Below are 24,368 nucleotides of genomic sequence, written 5' to 3' on the forward strand. Positions count from 1 at the left end.
TTTATTTTCTTCCATCTTTTGTACTTTTTCTTTTGCTTTTTTTTGTTTTTTTTTTTTGGAATTATTGTAAGCTTTTGGCCGATGTGCCTTTTTTGAATATTAATACAACTTTCCTTCTCTAAGTGCTTGTATCTTTGTCTTCTCTTTACTACTCTTGCATGATTCTATACTTAAAAGTTTTGGCATGTCCTCTATATACACTTCAACCCTTGTGCAACCTCCTCGGGGTGACATACCTCGGTTGTACAAACTGATGATTTATCTTGGCAAGTACCTAACTACCTTTCTCGGCGTAATCTTGGTTTCACCTTGGAAATATAAAATTTCAACAAGTGTTTAACCTTAGTCTTCAATCTTCTAAATTGTCCACAAATTTCAACAAGTGTTTAAACAATGATCTCAGTTTAACTTCAACTTGTAAATTGTCCACAAATTTCAACAAGTGTTAAATAATGATTTCGGTTTAGCTTCAACTTGTAAATTGTCCACAAATTTCAACAAGTGTTAAACAATGATTTCGGTTTAACTTCAACTTGTAAATTGTCCACAAATTTCAACAAGTGTTAAACAATGATTTTGCCTCTCTCTGCCCCCTTATGTGAACCTAAGTTCTACTTGGGTTCTCATTATACATATATTCTAGAGACAATGTCAAGTATCTTGAAAAGAAAACCAAGCTGAATTTTTATTTATTTACTTCGGCAAATGACAAAAGAACAAAGGAATTCTAATGATAGAAAAATTTCAAATTGCAAGTGTTCTAAGGCCTTGGCAACTCTTTGCCCTCATTATCTTCAAGCTGATATGCCCCATTGCCCAGCACCGAGATGATTCTGTAGGGTCCTTATCAATTTGGGCCAAGCTTGCCCTCTCTGGGATCCTTCTTGTCGCCGACGACTTTTCTTAAGACGAGGTCACTAATCTGAAATTCCCTTGGGTTAACCTTCTTGTTATAAGCTCTGGCAAGCTGTTGCTGGGATGCTGTGAGCTGAATTGCAGCTTTCTCCCTTCGTTCTTCTAGAAGATCTAGATCTCGGGCTAGCAGTACATCATTAGTCCCATTCTCTACCCCCTGGGTTCTGATCCCAAGGATGCCGACCTCCGGCGGAATGACTGTTTCTGTGCCATAAGCCATGGCAAAGGGGGATTCCCCTGTTGATCTTCTCGGCATAGTCCGATATGCCCAGAGTACATTGGGCAATTCATCTACCCACTTTCCTTTCGCTGCCTGCAGCCTCTTCTTTATCCCATCCAGAATTACTTTGTTGGATGCTTCTGCTTGTCCATTGCTTTATGGAAAGCTTGGGGTTGAAAAGTAGTTTTTGATCTTAAATTTTGCACAGAAGTTCTTAATTAGCTTCCTGTCAAATTGAGTTCCATTGTCTGCAACAATTGCTCTTGGAATCCCAAACCTGGTGATAATGTTCTTCCAAATGAAGTTCTTTACGTCCACATCTCGGATCTTGGCAAGAGGTTCAGCTTCTATCCATTTAGTGAAGTAATCTGTTGCTACCAGCAAGTACTTTCTTTGTCCAGTTGCTTGGGACAGTTGCCCGACGAGATCCATGCCCCATTGGGCAAATAGCCAAGGACTGGATATAGGGTTCAAGTTTGCTGCTGGCTGGTGTATCAGAGGTGCAAACCTTTGGCATTGTTTACACTTCTTTACATAGGCTTCTGCATCTTTCTGCATGTAAGGCCACCAATATCCCTGGGTGATGGCCCTATGAGCGAGTGATCTGCCCCCGACGTGGCTCTCACAAATTCCTTCATGTATTTCATATAACAAATCTTCGACTTGTAAAGGGTGTACGCACCGTAACAGGGGTCCAGTGAAGGATCTTCTGTAGAGATGCCCCTCTGCTGTCAGACTGAATCTTGCCGACTTCAATCTGATCTTGTGTGCCTCCTTGTGGTCGTCTGGCAGCTTTCCTTCTTTCAAGAATGCAACAATTGCATCCATCCAGCTTGGTCCCATGTCCACACACATCGCTTCGCGCTCTGTGGTCAGTGGTTCGATGCTCGGGCTCGACAGGTAATCAACCATTATGGTCCTTGCTTTTCCAGGTTGTACTGCACTAGCTAGGTTGGCCAACACATCGGCGTAGCTGTTATCATCTTGGCTTACCTGGAGTAGTCGGCAGTTCTGAAACAAGGCTGAAAACCTAATAACCTCCTTTGCGTAGGCCAACATTCATTCATCTTGGGCTGTAAACTCGCCTGTTGTCTGATTAACTATCAGTTGTGAATCACAAAAAACTATTACCTCATCTGCTTGCACTGCTGCTGCCAGCTTCAGCCCTGCAATGAGTGCTTCGTATTCTGCTTCATTGTTTGAGGCCTTGAACCCCAAACGAATTGATTGTTCTAGTACCTGCCTATCTGGGAATATCAATACTACTCCTGCCCCCGCTCCCTGTCGGTTTGAACTCCTATCAACGAACAGTCGAAAGGAGTCGTCGATGTAAATGCTGCAGGGTCTGAGTTTTTCTTCTTTCTTTTGTTCTTTCACCTTTGCCTGGGCTTCTCCTTGCTTGTCTGGACATCGTTCATCTTGGCTCAATGGAGCCCGATGTATGATGGAATCTGGCGTGAATTCGGCCACGAAGTTGGCCAGAACTTGGCCTTTGATTGCTATCCTGGGCCTGTACTCCAGATCATACTGGCCTAGGGTGACTGCCCATCTGGTTATTCTTCCTGTTAAGTCTCCCTGCTGCAATAGGGACTTCAATGGATGTTCTGTCAATGCCACAATTTTATGGGCCTGGAAGCAATGGTTCAACTTCTTTGAAGCCATTACTAAAGCCAGTGCTAATTTCTCTAAGGGTAGGTACCTCGTTTCTGTGTCGGCTAGGGTTTTGCTTACATAGTAAACAGCCCTTTGCTCCCCTTTTTCTTCTCGGATTAGTACTGCACTTATCGCATGTTCTGAAACTGCCAAGTACAGGAACAGTTCTTCCCCAGGTTCTGGATTCGAAAGAATTGGAGCTGTGGTCAGGTAATTGTTCAGATCGGCTACTGCTTCTTCGCACTCCTCTGTCCAAAGAAAGTCTGTGGCTTTCTTCACTAAGTTGAAGAAAGGTTTGCACTTGTCTGAGCTTCTACTTATGAACCTGTCCAGGGCTGCGGCCTTTCCAGTTAGCATCTGCACCTGTTTTGCCGACGTCGGGCTCTTTAACTCTAGGATGTCTTTGATCTGATCTGGGCGGGCCTCGATGCCCCTTTTGGTCACCAAGTATCCTAAAAACTTACCAGATCCAACTCTAAATGCACACTTCGATGCATTGAGTCGGAGCCGATATGTTTTAAGGATTTCAAAGACTGCTTTTAGATCGGCGAGATGACCCACAGGCTCCTTGGTCTTAATGACCATGTCATCGATGTAGACTTCTACTATTCGGCCAATCAGGTGTTTGAACATTTTGGTTACCAACCTTTGGTAAGTTGCTCCTGTGTTTTTCAACCTGAAAGGCATTACTCTGTAACAGTACAGGCCTTTTAGGGTGATGAACGCGGTCTTCTCTTCGTCTGGGGGGTACATGGCTATCTGGTGGTACCCCCTATAGGCGTCTAGGAAGCTCATTCTTCCATGCCCTGAAGTGGCATCTACTAGCTGGTTAATCTTGGGTAGAGGAAAGTTGTCTTTGGGACAGGCTTTGTTGAGGCTGGTAAAGTCTACGCAGACCCTCCATTTACCGTTCTTCTTCTTTACCACCACTGTATTAGATAGCCATGTCGGATAATAAACTTCTCTAATGGCCTTGGCCTCCAGAAGTCTGTCTACTTCTTCCTCTACTGCTTCGACGTGTGCCAATGTCAGTCTTCTCGCTCGTTGAATTACAGGTTTGGCTGACTTGTGAACGTTCAGCTTATGGCAAGTGACCTCGGGGTCAATGACTGGCATTTCGTAAGGTGTCCAAGCAAACACCTCAATATTTGCTCTCAAAAAAGCTTCAAACTCTTTTTCTTCTTTTTCGGCTCAGCCTGAGCCGAGAAGAAAGAAGCGTTTTTCATCTCCATCTTGGATGAGGATTTTCTTTAGTGCCTCTTCGCTCTTTTCGGATGGCTCCTTGCCAACGTCTTCTAGGACTTCCACGTCCTCATCTTCAATTTTTGCCTTTTCTGGCTCTCGTATGCTACAGTAGATTTCATTCCTACCATGGAGCAATTCTTTGCCTGCAGCTAATCGCCTCTGACTTCCTCTATCCCATGCTCTGTTGGGAATCGCAATAGTTGGTGCAATGTTGAGGGAACTGCCCCCATCGTATGCAGCAATGGCCTTCCCAAGATGATGTTGTAAGGGGAGGGTGTGTCGATGATGGTGAATTCTGTCTTGATCTTCTTGGTGCCAGTTTGCACCTCCAAGCTTACTGTTCCCAGTGGCCATGTCGGCGTTCCATTGAACCCAACCATTGGGCCGTTGGATTGTTCCATATCATCTGGGTGAAGGCCGAGCTCCTTGTAACATCGGACATACATGATGTCACAAGAGCTTCCTTGGTCAATCAGGATGCGTTTCACTTGGCACTCCCCAACCTGGAGGGATACTACCAAGGTATTATTATGCGGATGCTGGACTATCTCTAGGTTGACTTCAGTAAAGGTTATCATTGGTCCCTGGCACTCTTCTGCCCGATGTCTTTTCTCCCTGACTTGGTAGACATGTTGTAGGTGTTTTACCTTTTGGGTCTCTCCTCGGATTTCGTTTTCGTTGACCTTCGAGTGGATTACATTGATTACCTGAGGTCCTCCTGCCTGCGGCTACTGTGCTGGGGGAGGTGGGGCTGTTGGTGCCTGAGGCAACCTTGCCCGTTCTTCCCTTGTCCTGGTCTCATCGACAAGGTCTCTCAGATGTCCTTGTCTCACCAAGTCTTTCAAATGTGTTTTCAAGGCTCTACAACCTTGAGTTGTATGCCCATCTTCATTGTGGTAGGCACAATGCCTGCCAATGTTTCTTCCCATGAACTCTCCTGGAGTCCTCTCTGGCGTTCTGAAATAGGGCTGGTTCCGAATTTGATCCAGGACTTTGTGGATTGGGATTCGAAACACAGTTGTTACTGTTTGTGTGGCCCTCAGTTCTGCCTCTTGTTTGCTCGATCCATTGTTACCTCGGCCTCGCTTCGGCCAGCCGTTTCCTTTCTCTTGCTTTATCTCCTTAGTCCCTGACGTATCTTCTTCGGCTCTGGCATATTTCTCGATTCTCATCATGAGCTCTTCCATACTTTTTGGCAATGTCTTTGCCAAAGACTTTCGTAGTGGACAGTTGTCTTTCAGGCCGTTCTTGAAAGATACGACCGCCACCTCTTGATTGCATTCGGGTATTCGATTGAACACCTCATAGTATCTTTTTGCATAGGCCCTAAAGCCTTCATCCTTGCTGATCTTCAGGGCCATCAATGCGTCCACCCTTAATGGCTGCAGCTTGTTTGTCACGAACCTGGCCATGAACATCTCAGCCAGGCCTTCCCAAGTCTTCACGCGTCCCTTTGGTAATTTATGGAACCAATCTGATGCAATCTCCCCAAAAGATGAGGGGAACACTTTGCAGAGCAACGGCTCGTTCCCACTATACAATGCCATTGAGTTCAAATATAATCCAACGTGGAAGTTGGGGTCTGACTTACCATCGTATATTTGAAACCTCAGCATACTGAATCTCTTCGGCGCCTCAAACCTGTCCAATTCTACCAAGAATGGTGTCCTCGGTTTATCTGGGGAGGTTACCTCGGCGTCGACATTCTGTTGCTTCCTCTTGAGGTAATCTCTTAAGTCCTCCTTCGTTCGCCCAGGAGCTCGGCTATCTCCTGCTTTCAATTTTTTTGGTGCGCTATTTTCAGCTTTGTGGTGAGTCCTTTTCGACCCTTCTCCATGAGTTGTGTCGAAGCACAATGCCTGCCCCTGAACATGCCGATGTCTTTTGGGGTCAGCTTCCTTGGTGCGATGTGTCCTCTGTGAATCTCCCTTTCTTGATTCTCCTCGTCCGACCTCCCTTGAAGGTCGGTGAGAATGTTCCTTGGTTCTATCGTGCTGAGGAGTCGTAGGAGTTGTCTTCTGCCCCCCTGCCTGGGCATCTTTCTTGGCTGCTGGAATCAACGTATCTTGTGACGGGAACGGTGGCTGCATGACGTTGTTCTGTATCATGAAAGTGACATCCGTTTGCAGGTCTGCCAATTTGTTCGCCATTCCTTTCATCTTATCGTCACTTCATAAGCATCTTTATTTCCATACCTGGAGGTCGTCCTTGTTATAATACTCGCTTTGGTTTGATTTCTTCGGCATGTCGCCCTCCTGGCCGACGTCCTCTTCTCCGTGATTCTTATCACGAGTTTCTTCGTTGTAGTTGTCTTCTTCGACGCCAAGGTTAATATGTTTCCCACTCTCAGTAGGGGTGTCGTCCCCAACCTTATCTTTCGGTCTGTCGTTGGCCATCTATTCTCCTTTCGTTCCCACAGACGGCGCCAAATTGTGTGAGTGATTTTTCGATCACACTGCCAACTTAGTATTCAGCTGGAGAGTACTGGCAGAATAGATGACACCTGGCTGACCTGCAACAGAAAGAGAAGATTTCGGTGGTGGTTCATCCACCCGGGGGTACTCCGACGATCAAGTCAGTATATCTCTCAAAGATAATCAATAGTGCTTAACTTACTAGACAGAATATCAAAAAGCATACCTTAGACCCATGGGGGTGCCTCCCTTTTATAGCCAACACAATCCTAGTCTCAATAGGAGCTTAGCTCTAATGGACTTAGGATTACTGCTAATCTTGGACTCCCAGTAGGATTAGGATAAACTCTCTAAGAGTCTCATCTTTACCCAAACTGAAGCCTTCTCTCATTCTAGGACTCTTGTGCCTTATCCGCTTATCTCGGATTTCAATATCTTTGGAGGTAACCTCGGCCTTGCCGAGATAACCTCGACGTCATGACCAGGACACGTGGCACCTCGGCTGACACGTCGGCGTCACCTTAGCCACGTGTTGGTACTCAGAAAATATATCCCCACATATATATATATATATATGTTAAACAGAAGAAGAAGAAGAAGAAGAAGAAGAAGAAGAAGAAGAAGAAGAAGGAGAAGAAGAAGGCACAAGCTAGATAGGAATAACACCATCCTAATCACACAATCAAAACACAACTCGTCAACTCAAGGATCTGAAAGTGTATTGAACATCCATATAAGCGGGTTCAAATTGGGTTTAAAAGTTAAAACACTACAATTATAGTTTTGTTTGGAAGAATATGCACCCATTTGGTGGCTCTTACAAAGCAATTTATTTATGGGGTGTTTGGAATTATCTAAATAGGTATATTTTTTGACATTTAACGAAAAGTTGTGCAAAAAAATAGAGAGGTGATGTGACCTAAATAAGTGCACTTATTTAATTTATGCCAAATAGTGCCTTAGTTTATTTATAGGTCCGTTGGGGGTTATTTAGTGACTTTTTAGCTTTTTATAAAAAGATGAGCAAAAAAATAGAAAAATAATATAACAATTTGTAACAAATAAGCAAATAAACTATTTATTTACAGGGTGCTTGATAACCTGATTCAATACTTAAAACTGAATGTTTTAAGTAATAATCAATTAAGCCCGTTTAATAACCATAATTGATATCACTTAAAATTTTAAATAAATATTAAAATGTAAGTTAAAATTAAAAAAAATAAATAAATCATATCAAACTTATCTAATTGTGATTGAATTTATAAATAAATATATGTATCGATATACACTATTATAAACTCATTACCATTACTATTACTACAACCACCACCATCATGCCACCACCACTAGTACCACTACCATCGCTACCGCCACCGTCACTGTCACTGTCACCACCACCACCACCGCTACTACCATTAGCACCACCACCACCAACACCATCATCATCATGCCACCAGCAACACTACTACCACAACCTTTATCACTATTGTTATTGTTACCATGAGTACCACCATCATTTTACTACTATTATCATTGCTATCGCTATTGTTATTGCTATTGCTACCCTTATCGCTACCGCTACCATCACCACCGCCATGCTACCACTACCACCATCAACGCTACCGCTACCGCTACCGCTGCCACTACGACCACCACCAACACCACCACCATCATCAATGCTATCGTTATCACCACCACTACCACCATGCCACTGTCAATATTACCACTACCACCACCTTTACCATCATACCATCATTGTCACTATATAAAAATTAAAATATACAATATGAAAGTAATAATTTTTAAATTTGATCTTATATATATCAAACAGTTTATTTTTAACTTAGCACTTAAATTTTTATCAAATAATTTTTCAACTTAAAAATTTCAACATTCAATTTTCAATAATTAATTTTTAATTTTTAATTTTTCAGCTTTATCAAACATGTCTCCCCGAAGCTATTTGACTTTTCGGGACTTTTTGTAACTTATTAGTCCAAAAATAAATAAATAAAAAAAAAATTCTTAAGTTAGAATTTATAACTTTTTTAGCTTATTTAAAACCATTAAATATGTATGGCTAAATAAATAGACCATTATCTTTTGCATTATTTATAATTTTTTTTTTGAGAATATCATAGATTAAAAAAAATTATGTAACAACTTATTTAATTACTTTGTGATTCAAAATTTTTTCACAAATTATAAATAATTGTATCAAATAAATTTACAATTTTAAGTTAATAATTTTAAAAGTTAAAATCATAAAAACAAAATTATAGATAATCAAAAATGCTATAAACCCACCCTTATCAACCCATAATTTATTCCAAATGTGTTTGTGTGACGGAAATTAAATTGATGAAGTGTGGGAATTTGAACTACTGAATCTTTTTTTTTGAATAAATTCTAAGTTCATAAGCCTGACACAACAAAAAAAAAAACACTTTTAGCAACATTTTTTTTAGTCACCAAAAGTGTAATTTTGGTTGCTGAAAGTATCCGTGACATCAACAAAATTGGTTGCTGAAGCCCTGTCACTAAATGCATCGGCGACCAAATCAATTTTGGTTTCCTTATAAATAAATTGGCGACCAAATATTTTAGTCGCCAAAAGACTAAAATTTCGTCGCCATAAATTAACATTTAGTCGCTAAAAGTAGCCTTCAACAGATGACATGTTAAGTTTTAGAGACATATAAATGTGTCGCTAAAAATATCTTTCAGTGACTAAAAGAATTGGTTGTTGAATGTTAAAACTTTTGGTGACCAATCAAGTTTTGGGTCGTTAAAAAAATTATTCACACATACTTTCAGTAACATAAATAAAATGTCACCAAAAGTAAATTTACAACTGAAAAACCTGTCACAAAAAATTCATTATTTATAATTTTTTTTAACAATTTCCCTGTTCAGTACATAATTCATAAATCTATAAACATAAGCAAAATATAATTCAAATTAACACACTTGTGCAAAGCATCCAAAATATAAACTTAATTCAAAAGTAGTAGCATATTAAATATAAACAAAATATCAAATCCAAAACATCCAATTTAAATACAAATCTCTTATAATCCCAAACTTCAAACATGTAATTCCAAAAAACCTTTTAAGCTTGCAAATTCATAACAAAAATCTATGACAAAATATATCCAAAATTTCAAAATGTAATCCTTTGATGCTCCCCGAACTATATTCCATCCATTGCCAATCTGTCAAACATATGAAAAAAATTACAATGTTAAAATGTTAATAATAAAGTTCTTGGTTTCAAAACATTGGTTTCACATTATAGATGAACAAATTAGGGGCAAATTTTCCTACGGTGAATTACAAGATTTCAATATACCAAAATCAAAAAGTAACACATGATGCTCCAGTTAAACTTGGCATATATGAACTAATTACAAGCAATATCTCTACAAGTTGGTAAATCAGCCGCATATTGTCCAACCAAAATCTAGCTCAAATTATGTCATAATGGAATACTGATGAAATCCAATTTCAAGGTTCCAAAACAAGAGCAAATATCAATTGAGTAGGAGCTACCACTGGAAAGAGATGTCATCCAAAGTGCTAACATGACTAAATTGAAATCATAACGACCTTAATCTTAAACTTGAGGTTGTTTTCACTTACATTAAGGTCAAAAAGTTTGCTTAAATAAAAATTAGAATAAATATGAATAGTTTGCTAGCATTGTGCCAACAAACCATACTTTACTGCTGATGATATGTTGTGATAATTAGTTTTCTAATATTGTAAAAGCAAATTATGAGATATGTGACATTTCTAGTATAGCATTATAGTGTTCTTAGGAAACATAACAAGAGTTTCTGAACTTTGACGACTTCTTAGTGAAGAAACATTGGGATAATGAGATTAAAATACGTATTTGGTCCCTACATTAAAACAAAATATAGCAACAATCTCAAAAACGTAGGGCAGAATCAAGAGATGGAAATTTTTTCTACTAACATAGCCCATTTTGCTGAAGAACTAATAATAATGATGAATCCAAAGAATATATTGTTTCATCAAGTTGCAGAGAGCACCAACTAAGAATCTAGTAGCCAAATGGTTTACAACATTAACAAGGAATACTAGAAGCAAAACCAAGTCAAGAAGGACACAATGTTACAAACATGTGGATCTTCAATTACGATTTGAACTTTATAATTAGATTCAACTCAGATAAAAAATTGTTGGTTCAAAAATCTTATATTCTAATGAGTCTTACAAACACAACACAACTTGGAAATCAAAAGCATTTTGTGTGATCAGGTAACTTTCATAGCCCACAACCAACAAAAGAATCCTTTTAACTTTATGCTCCACTTCCATGCAAAGTAAGCTTCCTGAAGTCCTTTCAAATACTACTCATTTTTGTGACATGGAATTGGGTAAACTTGATCAGCAACCCTTACGCTGTGTTTGGTTGGGGGATTTGGAGAAGGATTTGAAAAAAGAAATGGAAAAAGGCATGCGAAATGTGAATAAAATATATCTATGTAGACCGTCCGAACTCGCTCCGCGTGCACCCCTTTCGGAGAGGGCGTGAATTGGGTTCTAGCTACTATAGTTCGAACTCCTGTCACGGTTCTGAATCTAATTTTACAAAGTGCAATGTAAGACTGATAAATCACCAAAGAGTCCAAATCCGACAAATCGTTTTGGAAAATCGATTTTAATCAAAAGCGCCAAACATGGACTGCTTTGCCAGATTTTAGAGTCGCCACCTAAATATTTTGTTTTGGGAAATTTAGGAAACCCTGACTCGTGCCTAAGGCCACATGTCCGTCATCACCAAAGTTGCCTCGGCTCGGGAACTTGGGTACGAGAGGGGAAGGTCATGAAATGAGCACCCCTGCTCGCCCGATCAAAGGATTAGCTAGCTTACTATGTGATGCGCACAACATACAAGTATAGACTAGATCGCTCGATTGGGAACAAAACATCTCATGTTTGTTTTTCGAAAATGGTTTGAAGTTGCAACCCTCAAGTAGGCTAAGACGCGGATTTGCCACCAAACAAGGTGGGCTTAAAACATGATGATTTGCCACTTCAAGTGGGCTTAAAACTCACATTTTAATGAATTGTTCCAATTCAAGCAATGAAGCCTTCATCCACAGGCATTCATGCAGTTAAACACTTAAGCAGTTAGCCTCATGGCAAGTATGCTATCATGGCAGTCACTTACACACATGCAAGGATGCTAAAGCATAAACACTCATAGTGTGCTCCAAGCCAAAACAGAAGCTAGTTAGTAATCATGCATGATCCTAGCTATGTTAAGATGCCTAATGCAACACATGCAAAATGCAACTAAATAGGCTCGGCTATCTAAGATGGCATACGAATGCAACACTTGATAACATGTATTCAAATAGGTATTGAAACACAATGCAGTTTGAATGATGCGCCGAACGTGGTGCATGCAAGACAAATGAATGATGCACGCATGCAAGCATAAGGTATGCTAATCCAAACGTGCCCTAAACTAACCATCGAAAGCGGTTAAGTAGAAGGGAGAAAGAAATGGGGGTTGGAAGACATGCACACACGCATGCACCCTTATTACAACAATATGCCCTCTCGCACGAGGGTCCGAATGAAATGAAAGCTAACTAGCTACGCTAATTAAGCTAACTATTACAAATTACTACATAGATTTATTAGCTAAGCACGTTAACTAATTAAGTACAGAACCAATGAATTAACTAGCTAAGCAAAATAATTAAAAGGCCTTGAGGGCGAGGGATGTATGCATGCTCGGTCGCGTCCTCCCAGAAATCCACTGCCTTGCCTCAAGATGCCTCTTTTTGCACACCTTTAGACCTCTAAAAATTGTGCCAACTTCCAGGTTGATTCTGACCCATCTCAGGAACATGCTGAGGGATGATCGGCCAAAGATGGTGGCCATCGGCCAGTAATGAGGGCCGGTCGGTTGCTTTGGTGGCCGGTCGGCTGCTCTGGTGGCCGGTCGGCCATTGATTCCCTAAATTTCCTCCTTTTGCTGCAACAGAGCACAAACAGAGGCATGACAGTATATTTGCAAGGAAATGTGTGTACCACCACCCTCCTTATCATATCTCAAGCTCAAAAGAGTGTGGTACTCGACTCTCGGACTACTAACCAAGCATCACAATGCACGATGGCTGAGAAGCCAAGTTTGTACAAGTCAATGAATGCACAAATTGACTCGATGAAACTTCCACCCTATCATGCACGATCAAGGGTGTCGGTGACTAAGAAATGAGGCATGTTTCATCACTTCAAGTATGAAACGTCTCTCATTTATTGTGTTTGGATTAATGTCCGATCCAAACACATGCAATGCATAACGAACATGTTATCTTGGCATGTTTTACTTTGATTCATTTTGTTTACTCGTTTTACATTACCGATAAGCCATTTAACCGGTTAAGTCCAAAAGTGAGAAGCCCTCTAATTTGAAAGACGGACCAAGCCACAAGCTTCTTGAGCATGAAAGAAGCATCATGCCATTGGTTAGTAGAAACCCTCAAGAGAAGGCTAAAACCATTAGGCATGAGAGCCTCAATTCCGTGCTAAAGCCGACAAAGGGCTTAAGTCTACTTTAAAAGCACATGAAAAAGTGAATTAATGGAGTGCAATGGTATACATTCCAGCATTGAAATGACATGCTAAACAACAATAAATCATGCAAACAATGCACGCAAGACATGCTAGAAGACTTAGGCATCAAAGCTAATGAAGTACACAACATTAGGACTATGTAATGCATTGCTAAATGGACTAAACCAGCCTTAAGCAGACCTCATGGATGCCAAGACAGTGGCCAAAATGATCTGAAATGATAGCATGAAAGGCAAGATAAAGATGCTCATGCATTGGCTCATCAACAAGGCATAAGGGCACAACTCTTAAACACAATTAAAGAGTGACAAACATGAGAGTATGACAAAAGTTTATACTTTGAAATCACATGAGAAATGATGCCATATCACACAAATAACATAAGTATGGCATGCTAGGAGGCCTAAAGCACAAGGCTAATAAAGGGCACTACAGAAGAGGCATGCAATACATAGCATAAATGTCCAAACCAGCTATGGACAGAGCTCAATTAGGCCAAAACAAAGACCAAAACATGCTGAAATGGTAGTCCAAAAGCCTAGACAAGCATGCATACGTATTGGCTCATAAACGAGGCATAAGACACAACTTCTCCAAAGCATTGAAAGAGTGATTTAAGTGGAAGTATGGCAAAGATATAAGCTCTGAAATTACATACCAAATGATGCCATATCATGCACACATCGCAAATAAAGCATGCTAAGTGCCTCAAAACTCAAGACTAGTGAAGGCACTTGTACTATAGCTATACAAAGCATGGCTCATATGACCAAGACCACTCAAAATAGTCCTAAAGCATGTCAAAACATTATCAAAAATGTGCTAAAATGGAGCCAATACATGCTAAAATAATAGGCTACAACATCAAGCATGTTAAGCTAGTAAGCACGATTTGCACTACAGGTACAAAATGCAAGCAAAAAGTGACCAAACCAGCCAAAATCAGAGTTAAAGCATGCCCAAAAAGTCACAAAACATGCTCAAACTAAGCCTCAAGAAGGAAGAATACATGCTCATTTGATAGGCCACCAACACATGCTAACAAGACAAGAGGAGGGGGGACCACCCCCTCCTATTTTGAGCCTCAAAATAAGTTTTCTACCATTGAAATTCCTCTAGAATTTAGTGGTTTTAAGGCCAAAACGAAGTTGTTTGAAAAGCTTGAAAGATAGCTCAAAAGGCCTTACAAGCCATGGAGCAAAAGGGAGGAAACACCCCCTAGCCAAACAAGGCTTAAACAAACATTTTTAGGACTGAAAATCAAACCTTTTTGTAGTTCAACACCACCCCAAAAAATAGCCCAAAACAATGAAAAAAGGATGGCGAAGCAAGTGTGCAAAGCAAATACAAAAGAGGAGAGTTATACCTTTTGATACACAGCAGCAAAACAGCCTCTTTCTTGGCTCAAATGACCCTTCAACAGCCCAAAATAAGTCCCATGAGGCCTCAGCTCCAAGGTGGCTCAATTTGGTTAAGGGCTTGTATGCAAATGTATGGTGTATCTAAGCTTTCATGCACAAAAGGGCAAGAGAGAGTGAACTCTAGAGAGAGAGGCAGAGATTTAGCTCTGAAAATTTTCTAGAGAGAGAGGATTTTTTAGAGAGAGAGGCTCCCACCATTCCTTCAAAATGTTCTCTCTTGAATATATGAGATATGACTTCATATATAGCAAAAAGAGAGCATTTGGTCGAAAATATCTGATCTAGGACAGGTGGCACAACCTGGAAACAGCTGGAGGACAAAATATCTTCAAAAATTCTGAGTTTGGGTCACTCTTGGCCGGCCGGCCATCTTTGGGGCCGACCTGCTACTTGTGATGGCCGACCAGCCATCTCCGTGGCCGACTGTACACATTTGTGGCCGATAGGACATTCTGCTCTATAGGTCCAACTTCAAACGGGCATAACTCCTTCATATGGACTCCTTTTCAGGTCATTCTTGTGTCCAAATTGAAGCCCACGAAGTAAGCTTTTCAATGGTGGAAGCCTTTCATCAAAATTACAACTATGCTAAGAGATATCCCTCTTTTAGTGAAGACTACTCATTTCCAGCTTAATCGGATCGATGCCCAACTTCCAACAACCATATCTCCCTCATCCGGACTCGACTTTAGGAGATTCTTGAGTGAAAAATGAAGCCCCGAAAGTCTTCTTTCCAACGGTGGTGGCCTCATAGCTTAAATCCAAGTGTATAGACGGATAGGCCCAATTTAGCCAGGCCTGGTTGACTCTCTCTCAACGATTCATGCCCATCTTTTCCCCAACTTGGTTTCTTTCCTCTCCTCTTCTTTTCTTCAACTCGAAACCCTTAAACAAGATGTTTTAAAGATTTTTCAAAGAGTTCACATCTCTTTCATTTATTTTCACTTTGTCCTTGCTCGGTTTACCGAAAAACGTGACATTTAACGAAATGTGAGCCTCGGAGCATCGTAGAAACCTTTTTCAAAATATTTTAAAAGAGAGGGTTTTAAGATCTAAAATATTTTTGGTCCAACAATGGGGTGTGAGGTTTGGATTTGGAGTTCTCCTTGCCAAAGAAATCGAACCTTTGTATAGCATAGCCTGTATCACTAAGTAAGTAGTCAGCGGCGCCCAAGTCTTAAGGGTGGTCAAAAATGGGGTGCCTACAGTTGCCCCTTTTTGACAAAACTCGGAAGTCATAAAGTGACGTGAGTGAATGTCAAAGCCCAAAGACGGCCTATTTTTGACAAGGCCGAAGACTGGGGCAAACAAGCAAGATGACAGAATAGATGCGCCCGCAGGCAGGGGCAAAATGCAAATGACATGCACAATGCAGAACATAACTTATGATCATGCAAAGAAAGCTGTAATGAAACATTTGAATGCAAGTGCTAGGCATGATAAATGCAACATTTTAAGCAAGCAAATAAGATACAACAGTCTCAAACATTCCAACAGAAAGGATGTAAGAAAATTATGCAATCTTCACTATGCTTCTCGCGGGGAAGGCCCAAAGCAATCGCCGGGAACACCCAAAGTCTCAAGCAAGATTCCGACGCGAAGTGAGCGTGTGTGATAGATACACAAAGTAAACGTGTGATAGATACACAAAGTGAGCAAAATGTGATAGATACACAAAGCGAACGTGTGATAGGTGCACAAAGTGAGCATGTGTGATAGATACACAAAGCGAACGTGTGATAGATACACAAAAGGGAATGAAGTGTGATAGATACACTAAGTGAACATGTGTGATAGATACACAACGGTGAACGAAGTGTGATAGATACACAAAGTGAGCAAAGCATAATAGATACACAAAAGTGAACGAAGTGTGATAGATACACTAAGTGAACATGTGTGTTAGATACACAAAAGGTGAACGAAGTGTGATAGATACACTAAGTGAACAAAGTGTGATAGATACACTAAGTGAATAAAGTGTGATAGATACACAAAAGTGAACGAAGTGTGATAGATACACAAAAGGTGAACGAAGTGTGATAGATACACTAAGTGAACAAAATGTGATAGATACACTAAGTGAACATGTGTGATAGATACACAAAATGAGCAAAGTGTGATAGATACACTAAGTGAACAAAGTGTGATAGATACACTAAGTGAAGATGTGCGATGGATGCACAAAGTGAGCATGTGCGATAGATACACAAAGATGAATATGTGCGATAGATACACAAAAATGAACATGTGTGATAGATACACAAGGATGAACATGTACGATAGATACACAAAAATGAACAAAGTGTGATAGACACGCTAAGTGAAGAGAGTGTGATAGATACACTAAATGAACAAAGTGTGATAGATACACTAAGTGAGGAGAGTGTGATAGATACACTAAATGAACAAAGTGTGATAAATACACTAAGTGAAAATGTGTGATAGATACACAAAACATAATCAATTTTAAACGGAACTCCTCTAAATGAACCGCACATCCAATATCGTCTGGTTGCGCCAGCTTCCAATGAACCGTACATACAATATCGTGCATGTATGAGAAAGAAACTTGATAGGTAGAATGCAAATACAATGCATGTCACATGCGAGACGAATGATCATAATACGATGTTTAAGGCATGCTCCATGCACAATATGCAAGAGATGAAACAGAAACATATTCTATGCAAAAGGATCAACGACGTACATCCAATGTAACGTGCATATTCTATGTGACAACAAGAATACGTATAGTACGAGATGCATTTATGCAATATGTGTGATGATATGATACATGTTACAAGCAATGTAGAGCATGATGTCTAGGGAATGCAATAAACAAACAAAGCGGCGCTTTAGAAAGCACCTTATCGGGTGAGTGGCGATGAACCGCTCTACTCTGATGGAGATCTCCCTTGTGTACCTCGAACTCTTACCTTGCGTTCTTCGAACTCTTTCCTTCAACTCACAGTATAAAGGTTCTGATATGCTGACAAGGATTCTTCACGTAGAACACTTTGGATGCCGCCTTTCTTCCTAACCATATTCACAACTTTCCCTATTCTCCAACATGGTGATAGACTAGGTTGGTTCAGTATCCAGAATTGAGGTGCATACACGCTATCTCAACTTATGGGGCTTCCATACAGATTTCAAGCCGGGGATACACCCCTGGGTATTTAAACCAGACTTTAGTCTCGGAAATCCCGAACCTTTACGTTCTAGGCATCAGCTATTCGAACTCTAGTTTCCACCGTCGCAGTTGGTCTCCTAGGAACTCATTGCAAATACAGCCAAGATGCGTCTGACAAAGAATGATATTCGAGAGCGCACTTCTGATCGCCATTCTGGCTTGAAGCAAACTTGATCTTGGGTTTGAGGTAGAGGCACACTCATACTTCGGAGCATTGACAAGGCCTGAAAAGGTACATCTACAATATAATCTCAGAATTTGCTGAAGTTGAAACAAACTTAGATGCCTGACATTTTCCCTCTTTTCTTTTACTTTGCAGTCTGGAACCTATATAGCTTTAGATAGGTCCTAGTTTAACTTTTCTCACATGACCTGGGTTGAACCCTACAGTTTTATGAAAGAACAAATCCTGTTTTGCACATTTGTAGAGAACGACACAGCACTCTGAGCACAAAACAATTCATTTTGAAATTGAGAAATGAGTTCTTAACCGGGTATTGAGCCTACAACTGACCACAATCAAAATGACCCAACAAAGAGAAAACGAAGCCAAAACAACCTAAACACATCTATTGACACTCGAAACGACTCAAAACAAGAATCGAGACAAACAAAAACAAGAGACACGACACTCAAACGTGTTCCAATGGCGAGAGACCTCTCAGTTCAGGGGGGGCCCATAGCTTCTACGAGTAATGTTTCCCACCTTTTCTTATTTGTGATTCTCACATCACTCTGGCACTCAATCTCTAGTTTTCTGAAAAAGCCCTTTCCTTACTTTTTCTCTCAGCGTACATCTCTCTATTCTTTAATCTTTTTTTTTATTTTTTTATTTTTTATCCCTCCCCTGGGTGGTTGATGGATAAATAGGAAGTTGTGGACTCTTGCCCCTAGTATTCAACTAGATGCTCTTTCTTCCGCTCACAATAGTGAGCTTTCCCACAGAGGGGTTGTGATGTGATTGAATGTGCAGCAGATCTGCAGTTGACATCGATTAATGATGCCTTGGCTTGTTCGGATGTGATCAGACATGTCCAGATGAGGGAGTGGAATATCTTGATCCATTCCAATTCATGCTTCGCACTGGGCTTGATACCTCAATGCTTGGAGGATGAGAGAGCTTTCAGCCCTCTGTTGTTAGCTTCAGTTGTGCCCTTTCTGGCAAGTATGGTGCCCTTTTCCGGCAAGTATGTTGACAATGGGGAAAAGACAGAAAACCTGACTCGACTGTGCCCCCCTAATTCATCATTTTGACCATTTTTTTGTTTTTGACTTCTGCTAAAGCAATTTTGAACAAAATGGGGGTTAGATTAACACGCTTGTTTGATTTTCTGATTTGAAATCATGCGGGTCAAGTTATGAGCACTGAAAATTTTCCTTTTTTGGGTCCAAGAAATGGTCCAGTTTTGGAAAATAGAATAATTTTTGAGAAAATTAGTCAACCTCATTAAAAATTCTTAAAAATTATTTTTGCAAACGGCCATTGCTTGACCAATATAGAATTTACTCTCGAGATGCACAACCTCAGATCCAAAACAATGAAAAATTGCCCCTTGTTTGAAGGGCACTGCACGGCGACAGAAAATTGCCTCTTTTCTGAATGGCACCACAGCGCACTGTGATTAGTCCTCAAAGTGACGGTCACAACCGAACTCTCGGATACAGAGGAGGTAAAGATGATCAGAACCATTACATGGACACAGTCGACTTGGAAGTGTTTATAGCTGGACTTCAGAATGAAGTTGCCTACGTATCCCAAAGGTGGGAATCAAGCCTGACGTAGTTCCGGGTTAAGGTACACACGGGTATTTAACTTCTCCTTTTGCGCTCTAACTTTTGCCAAGGCCGCCTTTTCTAGGTTTTCAACCTTACGAGCTATGTTTTTCTTTTCTTTTCATTTCTTCTCTTTTTCTTTTCATTTCTTTTTCTTTTCATCTCTTTTTCTTTTCATCTTTTTTTCTTTTTTCATTTGCTCTAACCTTTGCCTGGGTCGCCCTTTCGGGTTTTCAGCCCAACGAGCCTCTTAAAGGTAAAAGTTTAACTTGGTCCATATTGAATGGTTTTGAGATCTCGAAGCTATCTGAATCCAAGAGAATGGCTGCTGTTCGCTGATGCTGTAGAAGTCCATCCAATGGGGGCTGAATTTGCCCCTAGCGTTATGGATACGAACTTGATTGTCCTTCAGTAATAAATTTTCTTCTCTCCGCTTCTCGAATTTGGCTTTCTTGCCAGTCTTCATTGGTTTGCAGAATGATCCATCTTTTGAATCTTTGAGCACATCTGACATTTTTTGCCCCTAGTTCAAGGGTTGCTTCTTATCTAGCTTTGCAAGCTTTCTTTTGATCATATCTGACCTTCTTGCCCCTAGTTCGAGGGCTGTTTCGATTCTGGCCTGGCGGGTGTCACGACCCAAACCCGTCCCTATGTGTTTAGCACCGTAACCGGCCAGTAATCCGTGATTACTGAAGGCCTGCTTAACAGTAATAACAGTAATACAGAGTACAAGGGCTGACGGAAGCCAAAACAGTAAATGAAAGATGTCTAATGAGCTGTGACAGTCTGTATGCAAAAAGACTTTTCATAACATATTCACATTCGGAACAAAAGCAGTATGTACATGCATCATATACAAGCATTCAGGTTAGGGACCAAATCCCTACCATAACAGTACAATACAAGTCTATACAGTATTACAAAACAGAGACAGAAGGGTGAACCGAGACACCCCAAACGAGCCTACGCTTGAACACACTTGGAACCTCGCAGTGAGGCACGTTGGTTGGCTTGACAAAAAAAGAGTTTAACCCAACACTTCTAGCTCCGATCCGGTGCCTGGACACCTACATATATATATATATATATAAATAGTGAGCTAAAGCCTAGTGAATAACAAATGCGTAAAGAGGTTAAGAATGAATGTCCTTTCAGTCATTAAACGGCCATATCAGTCATTTAAAAACCATTGCAGGTATATGTGGTACATCCAATAGCAAAACAGTATAGTAGGTTTTAACAGATCGAACAGTCAGTTGATGGCTATTATAACAGTAAACAGTAACGGTTCCAACATGGGAACTGACAGAGATCTCTGTGACAGTAGCAGTAACAATACAGTAACAGTAAATTGCTAAGGATGCCATGAATACAGTTCACAAATAGGACAAACATTCATTCAGTAAGAAATATCATTTCAGAAAGCAGTACAGTTGATTGTTCAGAAAGTATTCATGATTGAACATATCTTTACAACATTGTTACTCACAGAGCACTGGGCTACAGAGAGGCTAGTGAGCGTCCTCAGATGCCAACCCTACACAGTTACAGAATGAACACACACTAAGTTACACACTTGGGAATCAATGACTTAGTCCCTATCTTGACTCGGTGTGGTTCTACATCAATATCCTCGTTAAGATGCCTTAAACATGGCCTAGGAATACTTAGGATGGAAAGAGGATGCAAAAATGCACTGTAAAACACTTTTCAAAATTTGCTGAAACAGGGGTCCACGCTCGAGCGTGGCTTTCTACGCTCGAGTGGACATGCAGATAAAGGAGCTCTGCTCGAGCGTGACTTTCCTTGCTCAAGCGGACTGCAAACATAGGTAAAAGTACTGGATGCATGCAATTCACGCTCGATGGGCGCTCGACCTCCGCTCGAGCGTGAGACACAAGTTCTCGCTCGAGCGGACTGTAAACATATGAAAAGTATTGGATACACGCATTTCACGCTCGAGCGTTACTTTCCCCGCTCGAGCGGGATGCATGTACTCAGAGTGTACGCTCGAGCATGGATCCAAAATCTAGAATTTTAAGATTTGTTTCCAAGCACAAAACTCAACATTTAAAGCATCAAATTCGATTCCTTTTAGGCCAATTTTTTGGAAAACACTTTAAAACTCATAATATGACATGTTTTGAAGATCAATTTGCAAAATCAAAGCCCAAAGGTGAGTCAATTAAACACAATTTCAAATAAACTTCAAGAACATAAAGTGTATGTAACATGCATGTGTTCAATTGAAATCAAAGCTTCCAATATGTAATCAAATGAGTCAAAACTTCCAAAAACATGATGAATTCATGAACTATAATTAAGATATGGACATGCATGTAGCAATTTCTATGAAAACAACCTCAAAGTGCTAGAACATGTACATGCATGCATGATTTAAGCTTCAATTCAACATTTTGAACCAATTCTAGACTCTAATCACCAAACTTCCATGAAACATGCAAGATACAACTTAAATACAAGTTCAAGAGGATGATTCCTCTACCTTAGGTCTTCAATTTCAAGTCTAGAAGCCCAAATATGCAATCCTCTCTTCAATCCTTCCAAGTTCAAGCAAGAATTCCCAGTTGAAACCAATTTCTCTCACTCTTCCTCTCACACGGTTTAGGCTCAAGAAAGGGCTGAAGAAATGTTGTGTCTAAGTGTGTAGTTCAAGCCTCAAGATGTTAATAAAAGTGGCCCACTAGATGGCATTTTGGTAAATAATGCAACTAATGTAATTTAACATTATTTAATCTAATTTAATCGCTCCAAATCACATTTCAATTAAACATACCATAAAACCACATAAATTCTAATTAGCATAAAACACTAATCAGTTTCGGATTCGGCTGTCGATAAAGCCTTCAATTTGCAGTTTAAAACATAAAACATGAACAAATCATTTAACAGTCAAATAGATAGGAATGCGTTTAAACTAATACACTCAATCAATCAGTTCAGAATGTCAGTTAAATCAGTTACTTAATCATGTTCAGTCACAGTTTAGCAGTAATCAGTGGCGAGGGTTGCCACAGCGGGCCTCCTTTGATGTCATACGACCTTATTGCCCCTAGTTCATGGGCTGCTTCAGGTCTAGCCATACAAGCCTCACATTATGGTTGACCGTTGAACATTTTGAATCCAAGTTCAAGGTTTGAAAGCAAAAGGGGTCGAGTCTTGAGGCTGAGAGTGATCCTATGCTGCACAATCTCAAGAGGGATTCCATACAGGTCTTCGCAGGACGGTGCAAAATATTTTTTGAAATCTTTTAAGAAAGCGACTAGCCGCTCGCGCTAAAGACAATGTAGAACCAATCTGGATCAAGCCAGGATCCTTCTCAGTACTCATATTAACAAGCATGATCTCATTCATTAAGGGCTCAGCATGCCTCTCTTTCTCTCAATTGATCAAAATTTTGCAAATCCAGAGGAATTCCTCCCTCTTTGTTTCCATCATAGTGTTAAAAAAGTTTTGAAAAACTTAGGTCAATGCAATGATTTCAAGGCACAGAAAAGGTAAGTGAAAAGCACTGTCATTTCATTCGAATCTTCTGGCACAACTGGCTTCAAGGTAGAAACAAACTCAAAAGTGTGAAAATCACTATTGTTTTATTCAAATCTTCTGGTGCAACTGGCTCTATGGTAGAAACAGACTCAAAAGAGTGTAAAAGACAAACACAAAACAAGCAAGTGACGCCTGAGGTAACACGCTCGAAAGCACCTAACTCCGACACAACAAGACTGACTCGATATGATAAGACTAACTCAACTGACTTAGTACAAAAAGACTGACTCAAAATAACACGACAAAACTGACCCAATACCCAAGTCAGAAAGCACAATAAAAAGCAATTTGCCCATTGCTCAAAACAGTGCGTGCAATCCCACCACATTTGGAGTAAACTGAGCACCATCCGCAGGTGGTTCATCTCCCGATCATATCACATTATCCCTCAAATTCACTGATCCGGTGCCGATAGACTTTGCAAGACTGGTGCGGTGATGACCTTGTTGTCAATCAAATCTTGTATATCATGGTGAAGATGAAAGCAACTGTCAGTGTCATGACCGGTTTGTTGATGGAAGACACAGTACTTAGCCGAGTCATGCTTTGGAGGGAGAGGAACAGGTAGAGGCCGTTGTTCCAACAGTTTCAGATGTCCTTTCCTGAGTAGGACCCCTAGAGCTTTTGACAAAGGCATATAAAGTGGGGTAAAAACCCTCTTGCCTCAGGGTGGATAGTTGGCTGTTTGTGAGCTGGTTCCGGATGCACCGGTGAATGGGGTGGCTGTTTTTGGTGTGGTGGTGGTAACCATTCCAACTTCAGAAGATCTTATAGCTGCATCACCACTGGTGGTCGCATTCGAACTGCGTGTATAACCCTTCTTGGGTGACACCCTTTCGTGACCAATCAGACCTTGTTTCATTGCATCTTCAATCTGTACCCCAATCTCATGTAAATCCGCAAAGGTGGAGAGGGGTAAGACGATCATTTTTTGCATCAGGTTAGGCTGCAGGTTGCGCACAACCATCCTTATCTGATCTTTCTCGATCGGCCTGGTGGTCATTGTAGAAGCTTTAGCCCTCCAACGAGTTACAAAGTCAAAGAAGCCCTCTTTCAGCTCTTGCTTGGTTGTCTCGAGATCGCGAGTCGTGACCTCGATTTGCGTATTGTATGAATACTAGGCGACAAAGGCCTTGGCCATCTCTTCCCAACTTCTCTTCACTGAGTCCTCCAACTTAGTGTACCAGATGGCCGTAACACCCGACAGGGGCCGGCCGAAGAGGGAAAGCTTTTGCAATCTAGAGAGGCCCATTAGCCGTAGGATATCCGAGAACAATCACAGATGTACCATAGGATCTTCAGAACCTTCAAAACGGTCTATATGCGGCATCTTGAACCGA

The sequence above is a fragment of the Camellia sinensis genome, chromosome 4 (assembly GCF_055761805.1).
Source record: "Camellia sinensis isolate YWXY chromosome 4, ASM5576180v1, whole genome shotgun sequence".
Taxonomy (NCBI): Eukaryota; Viridiplantae; Streptophyta; class Magnoliopsida; order Ericales; family Theaceae; genus Camellia; species Camellia sinensis.